The sequence below is a fragment of the Mus pahari genome, chromosome 5 (genome assembly GCF_900095145.1).
Source record: "Mus pahari chromosome 5, PAHARI_EIJ_v1.1, whole genome shotgun sequence".
NCBI lineage: Eukaryota > Metazoa > Chordata > Mammalia > Rodentia > Muridae > Mus > Mus pahari.
In genome coordinates, this window is record NC_034594.1 from 7,827,621 (window position 1) to 7,835,987 (window position 8,367).

Consider the following 8,367-nt stretch of genomic DNA (forward strand, 5'->3'; position numbering starts at 1 on the left):
GGTATTCTAAGGTTCTGGGCTAATATCCGCTTATCAGTGAGTGCATATCTAGTGACTTCTTTTGTGATTGGGTTACCTCACTCAGGATAATATCCTCCTGATACATCCATTTGCCCAAGAATTTCATAAATTCATTGTTTTTAATAGCTGAGTAGTACTCCATTGTGTAAATGTACCACAATTTCTGTATCCATTCTTCTATTGAGGGACATCTGGGTTCTTTCCAGCTTCTGCCTATTATAAATAAGGCTGCTATCAACATAGTGGAGCATGTATAATTCTGATAGGTCTACCTTTGTATGCTCCTTGGTCATTTTCCCTTATAGCTTTTAATATTCTTTCTTTGTTCTGTGCATTTAATGTTTTGATTATTATGTGACCAGAGGATTTTCTTTCTGGTCCAATTAATTTGGTGTTCTATAGGCTTCTTGTGCATTTCTTGTACTTTCTCTAGGTTGGGGAAGTTTTCTTCTATGATTTTTGTTGAAGACATTTTCAGGTCCTTTGAACTGGGAATCTTCATTCTTTTCTATTCTGATTATACTGAATTTCTTGCATAGTTTGGGTTGGAAGTTTTTGAATATTTTGGATTTTCTTTGACAGTTGTGTCAATCTCTTCTACAGTATCTTCTACACCTGAGATTCTCTCTTCTATCTCTTTTATTCTGATGGTGATACTTACATCTATAATTCCTGACCTCTTTCCTAGGTTTTCCATTTTTAGGTTTGCCTCCATTTGTGTTTTGTTTATTGTTTTTACTTCTACTTTTAGGTCTTGGATTGCTTTATTCAATTCCTTCACATCTTTACCTGTGTTTTCCTGTATGTCTTTCAGTGAGTTATTGATATCTTCCTTTTGTAAGAGATTCTAATATTTTCATTAGTTCTGATTTTAGGTCAACTTCTTGATTTTCAGGTGTGCTGTGTTCAGGGATTGTTCTGGTGAGAGAACTGGGTTCTGATAATGCCCATGTATATTGGGTTCTGTAGCTTATGTTCTTGTGCTTGCCTTTGGCCATCTGCATATCCCTGGTGTTTGTTGGTCTGGGTGACTATATGGAGTCTGTCTCTTTTTTCCCTGAGTTGCTTCAGTTCTCCTGGTATGCCTCAGACTTGGCTGTAGCAGACCACCTGTGGGGCCTTCCAACAGGGGCAGAGAAGCTGCTGATCTGTTGCCCTGGCTTCAATAGGTCTCTTGGGAAGTCTTCAGACTGTTGGGTCTTCAGTGGAGATGTAAAGTTTTTTTTTCCAACTACTCTGAGTGCAGAGGATCCTCAACTATTCTAAGCACAGTGGATCCTCAACTGCTCTGAGTGCAGCAGATCCTCTATTGCTCTGATTGCAGTGGTTTCTCAATTCCTTTGAGTTTAGTGGGCCCTCTAGGATGTGTCAGGATATGGTATTTTCACTGGAGCAGACCAGCTAAGTGTCTGCCACAGCAGAAATGACCGGGAAGAGGGGGCAGGAGGCATGGACTTGATTAATGTTTGATACAGAAGAGATCAGGCCATAGTGAACAATGCCAATTTTGGGCAACTGGTTCTGGGTTGTATAATAGTAAGTTTGAACAAGCCATAGAAAGAAAGCCAGGAAGCACTGGTCTTATATGTATGCTGCTTTAGTTCCTGCCTAGTGATTACTATCTTGTGTTCCTGAAATGACTTCTGTCAGTGACCAAGTTGCCTGCAATTGTGAGATAAAATAGTTCCTTTCCTCCCCAAATGGTTTTTGATTATGGTATTTTATTACAATAATAAGAACCTAATGAAGTAACCTGAGCAAGTACAATTACACAGAGCTAAGTAGTTATGATCACAACTGTCCACTGTTGGGTCCTTGCTAATGGGTCATAAGGGAAATATGATTAAAAGAACACAAGTTTTAGTACAGAAAAGGTTAATATTTTCATTAGCAGTGTGTACAGATTAAGTGTCAAGCTGCCACAAGATGTGAACGACAGGAGAAAAACTATATGCCCCATACAGGGGAACGCCAGGGCCAAGAATTGGGAGTGGTTGGGCAGGGTGGCAGGGTGGGGGGGGGTATAGGGGACATTCGGGATAGCATTAGAAATGTAAATGAAGAAAATATCTAATAAAATAAGTTAAAAAATAAGTGAGAATGACCTTTGGAAATATGAACAGTGATCTCAGCCTGAGGTTATAATAAGACAGGAGGCAATGTGTACATGCTAATTATTTGATACAGATAACATACTCCATGAAACTAGCATTATCTTTCTAACATAAAAAACATATGAGATAAAAAATTAAAACTAATATAAGAGATGAATTTCCCAGGGAAACACAGACACAAAAGTTCTCAAGTAGCTGTAACAAGATTTCAGACAATATTCTAAATGACCATATACCATGTCTATGTTGATTTAAAATTAGAGATTCAAATATGTTCCAAGTTATGCAAATAAATAAATGTTATACAGATTTTAAATAAACATAAGCATTGAAAGTATGTATTTTCTTAATAGATACATAAAGAACCTTTGATACATTTAGTATCTTTTCACTTATAAAATCCTTGAAGGAAAAAGGAAAAACAGAAAAATATCTTAGAACAATAAAGTTTAGATTTAAAACCAGTTTCATAATAGCAAAAAATAAAGTCAGTTCCTCTGATATCAGAAATAGCTCAACTATGTCCATTATCTCTAGTTTTATTCATTTGAGGTCTAAGCTCTAGAAATGATGAAAAAGAAATAGAAGTTATATAAATAAGAAAAGGAAAGTCAAATTATCCCTATTTATTGATGTTAAGATCCTTAAAAGACACTATAACTTTAACATAAAAGCCATACATTTGAGAAATATATCAAAAAAGATTAATAAAAATAATAAGTAAAACTATAGTCAATTTGACAATAACAACAAATATACAAAGATAATTATTACATTTGCAATATAGCAATATTGGACTTTGAAGAAATTCTTTAATAATTTCCATTCATAATATCCTAGTATATTATAATAATAAATTTACTAGATTACCAAACAGTATAATGAGAAATTTTGAAAAGTTTTATAAACACGATTGAATAAGGCATAAGAGACAAGATCTTCCCATTTATAGATTGGTAGAATAAATAATCTGTACATGACTATACTAGCAAAGCAATCTATAGGTCAAGTTGAATCTTCATCATGATTCCAATAACACTATTTACAACACTATAAGTAACAAAATAACATTTGCATGGAAGCACAAAACACCACAAAAAATCCTAATTAAACTTAGTAATGCAGGAGATATTATGATATATGATTCAAATCATGTAACAGAGTCATATGAACAAAGAGAAGATATTACTGGGGAAAAAACCCACAAGTACATAATCCAATGTATAGAACAGTGGGCAAAAAATAAGCACATATGGCTGAAGCCATTGAAAGTTTTATGAAGACAACAAAAGTATATAATGAAGAAGGGAAAGGCTCTGGAAAGACCATCTCTCTATACACTGACTATTGCATTCTGATTTGCTATATTTCACTTTGTATAAACATGGGACAGGAAGCATGGGGGAATATAGGGAGAGGGAAAAAACCTCCATCCCAGAGTTCCATTGCTCTGGGCAGGGGGATGCAGAATGACTGCCTCTGATTTCCACATGACCCCAGTGAGTGTCTAGCTGTGGGAAGCCATGGAACCCAGCTTGGTGGGTGGTGGAAAAGGGGCAGTGCTTGGTACCAGGTTCTCAGCCTCGGGCATCCCAGACACCTCTGGACACCATGGAAGAACTGAGAACAGAATGGGGGCCCCAAGGTGGCTTGGTCAGCCCCAGGGCCAAAGGGAGGAGAAGGCAGGGACAGAGGGTGCCACTGGGTGGTTCCCATGAGGGGGAGAGTCCTTGGTCCGGTCCTTGGCTGGAGCACATGAAGGCCTTCCTGTGGGAGGTTAGATGTGTCTCTTTAAGGGAAAGCCTATCCCATTGTTCAAGTATGGCAGGCCTTGATGAGCAGAGACAGTCTATGGTTTTAGAACTTTATTGTAGAAAGTCAGGGGGAAAGAGAGAAGGTAGAAAAAGAGAGAGATAGAGGCTGGCCATGGCCACATGGAGAAAGGGGGGAAGGGAGAGAGAGAAGCAGGACTAGAAAGTAAGGAAGGTGAGAGCTTAAAGAGAGAGCGAGGAGGGGCCAAGCAGCCCCTTTTATAGTGGGCTGGGCTATCAGGTAACTGTGGGGAGGAGCACACCTGGCCATAGTCAGGTAACTGTGGGGGTAGAGTCTAGCCAGAATGCCAGAAGCTTGGGATATTATCTGCATGACACATAGTCTCAGAATTATGGAGTTGGGGGCTTTGTGGTGTTAGGCACCTGACTCTGAGAACATGGTTCATTTTTCTGTCCCTTGTAGAGTTGTCTACTGGGTCGCTGGAGCAAGCCTCATTCAATCAAAATAGGCTGCCTATCACAGCACAACATAAAAACAAAAAACAAAACAAAACAAAAAAACCAAAAAAACCAAAACAAAACAAAACTCAAACAGGATCAAATACCTTAATGTATACTCTGGATAAAGGTCTTAGGGGAGGATGAACCTGATCACATCGTGTGTGTGTGTGTGTGTGTGTGTGTGTGTGTGTGTGTGTGTAATTTTTATATTATATTACAGGAGAAATTCTTACAAGAGATATTGAGAACCTGATTTCATGTAAGAAGGCCACACTTGCTATCCCGATTTTGCTGACAAGTCCACAACTGAGAGAAGAGTAAGATACTCCTATTACTAGACAAAGAGGAATTGTTTCCCACAGGATCACCTTTGGTTCCCATGTAGAAACCCTAATTTGGGAGTCTCTAAAACTTGGAGATGGGGGCATAAATGACAAAACAAGCAGTTCACCTGAGATAGGTTCCCAAGGACATCTTTGCTCTCTCTCGCTCTCTCTCTCTCTCTCTCTCTCTCTCTCTCTCTCTCTCTCTCTCTCTCTCTCTCTCTCTCTCTCTTCCCCTGCACTGGGGCATCAAGCCTTCACAGGACTAAGGGCCTCCCTTCACACTGATGCCCTACAATGCCATCCTCTGCTACATATGCAGCTTGAGCCATGGGTCCCTCCATGTGTACTCTTTGGTTAGTGGTTTAGTCCCTGGGAGCTCTGGGGCTACTGGTTGGTTCATATTGTTGTTCTTCCTATGGGGTTGCAAATCCCTTCNGCTCCTTCAGTCCTTTCTCTAGGTCCTCCATTGGGGAACCTGTGCTCAGTCAAATGGTTGGGTGTGAGAATCCTCCTCTGTATTTCTCAGGCTATGGTAGAGCCTCTCAGGAGACAGCTATATCAGGTTCCTGTCAGCAAGTTTCTTGGCATTTGCAATAGTGTTTGGATTTGATGACTGTATATGGGATGGATCACCAGGTGAGGCAGTCTCTGCCTGGCCATGCCTTCAGTCTCTGCTCCACACTCTATCTTCCTATTTTTCTCCCATGAGTATTTTGTTCAGCCTTCTAAGAAGAACCAAAGCATCCATACTTGGGTCTTCCTTCTTCTTGAGCTTCGTATGGTCCATGAATCATATCTTGGGTATTCTGAGCTTTTGGGCTAATATCCACTTATTTATGAGTGGGTTATCTCACTCTGAGTGATATTTTCTAGGTCCATCCATTTGCCTAAAAGTTTCATAAAGTCACTGTTTTTAATAGCTGAATAGTACTCTATTGTGTAAATGTACCACATTTTCTGTATCCATTCCTCTGTTAAAGGACATCTGGGTTCTTTCTGGCATCCCACTATTATAAATAAGGCTGCTATGAACATAGTGGAACATTTGTCCTTGTGATATGTTGGAGCATCTTTTGGATATATGCCTACGTGTGTTATTGCTGGATCCTCAGGTAACACTATGTCCAATTTTCTGAGGAACTGCCAGAATGATTTCCAGACAGATTGTACCAGCTTGCAATCCCACCAACAATGGAGCAGTGCTCCTCTTTCTTCACATCCTTCCCAGCATCTCCTGTCACCTGAGTTTTTGATCTTAGCTATTTTGACTGGTATGAGTTAGCATCTCATGGTTGTATTGATTTGCACTTTCCTGATGACTATGGATGTTGTACACTTCCTTAAGTGCTTCTCAGCCCTTCTTACTGTATACTAAACACCAAGTAGTGACTCATGCTCCTGCTGCCATGATGCTGAAGACATAAGATAAAGCAGTCACAGAGCAAGCCCACTGAAATGATGAGTCAGAATAAATCCTTCATGCTTATCTTTTTCAGTTCCAGTATTTCAGTCACTATGGTGAACAGGTATCTAATACACCCACCAAGACAAAGTGTAAGAATTCTAATATCCCATCTGCTAATGTCTGCACTTCATTAAAAAAATATCCACTGATAGTATTATTTTCCATGGAAATTACTCCAACAATGGACTTTCTAGTATTGTAGTTTATCTTGATTCTGATGTTGTTAAGTCTTTGAAAGATTTATAAAAACACAATTTGTAAGCATTTTCACATAAACTGGATAGGGGAAGTGATAGCAAATTGTCAGTGCTTTCTGATTGCTTGGTGTTACATAATGAGGCTAACATTCTGAGTGGTGATTGCCTACATTGCTTTCTGGGGTAACATGGGCAGAGGTGCTGGTAAAAGAAGATGATAACATTTCTATTAAGAATGTCTATGACTAATGTATATGTTATTGCACATTCTGTTTCTATAAATGAAGTGAAAGTGGATTTCAGCCTTGAATGAATCACATGAACACTAAATATTCATGCAGTTTCTGATTCCTTAGCCCCACTTCACTAAATTTATATAATCCTCATTATGAACACTTTGTACGAAAGATAGATACTAAATGGTCTGTCAAAAAACACTTGCAAATAGGTGCAATTCTGTGGGAAAAGCATCAATGGCTTATTAATATTAATAGAAACTGGGTCAGTAAATAAAATGCACACTATTATTCTCAGTGAATTGTACAGAAATGGCTGCTTACATATTTCAATATTTAGTGTAAAGAATGTACCAGGCATTGCACAATCATAGATCTTCCCTTCAAATATAGACCTTGATTCCCAGGAAATTACAGTATTTGAAACCAAAGTTCAAAGGAGGAACCAAATGTACTAACCATTTTCTACTATTGCAGATGTAGAGAACAAAACCCACTCTGAGATATAGATCTATATCTTAGATTTAAATATCTTCCCTGTCTTTTGAAAACATTTTTGCCAGTTTATACTGAGGACATTTCTGAGCTCAAGAACATAGGAAAGAGATGTAATTATGGGACAACTAACACTAAGGTCTGTTTGAAAAATATTGTATTACTATAGAAGCTTCCTATAAGATAAACATAGATAAAAGGAGTTTTAATGAAGTCATCTTAAAATTGAGGGTGTGTGGTAATATCCTATCCGAATATCATATGCTACCTAATAACACACCCAGTACCAGCACTGGGCTACCCCTTACTGAGTTGTTGAAAACAAAGCCGACTATTGCCAGAAAGTTAGCTATCCTCCAGAATTTGACATCTTGATACTTTAGCTGAAGAAACTATACACTTATATCATAAAAAATGGAAAATGTTACCTAATACTCAGCAGAAAGCTGCATCTCTGATGGTTAGTGTTTATAGTGTTGGAATTTGCTAAAATATTATTGGAGTAGAAAATAATTAAATATTTCACCCAATTATGAACCCTACAAAATACAATAGCCAGCTCATTATATGATACACCTGCTAGATCAAATTGAGGAGAGGAGACAAATATATTAGGAGAAAAATGGAGGGGATAAAAATTACCACTACAGTTATTAAATAAAGCATCAAAGAATCATATTATTTTATACTTACTTAAAATTATATACAATATATGTTCATACATATATATGCATATGTATGTATGAAGTTATGACACTTGGAATTTCATTGACCTCCATGAAAATAATAGGCTAACCAAAATCTCAGTCTCTTGAATAAGAAGCTCTTGATTGGTCAGTTATCATAGTCCAAGTGACTCCCCACACAATATACATGATTGATGTCTTTGTTAATATCTCAGAGGTTAAAGGACACATACTTTGAAGACAGCATACCCTTAGGACATAGGACTCAGATATTTGAGCTAGATTTAATCAAAAGATTTCTTCTCAAGGGTTCTGTGCATCTTCTCTTACTGAAGCTAGAACAAGTAAGCCATCTTCTGCTATATATGCAGCTAGAGACACGAGCTCCGGGAGTACTGATTAGTTCATATTGTTGTTCCACCTACAGGTTGCAGACCCCTTCAGTTCCTTGGATAATTTCTCTAACTCCTCCATTGGGGTCTCTGTGTGCTATCCTATAGATAACTGGGCATCCACTTCTATATTTGCCAGGCTCTGGTATAGCCTCACAAGAG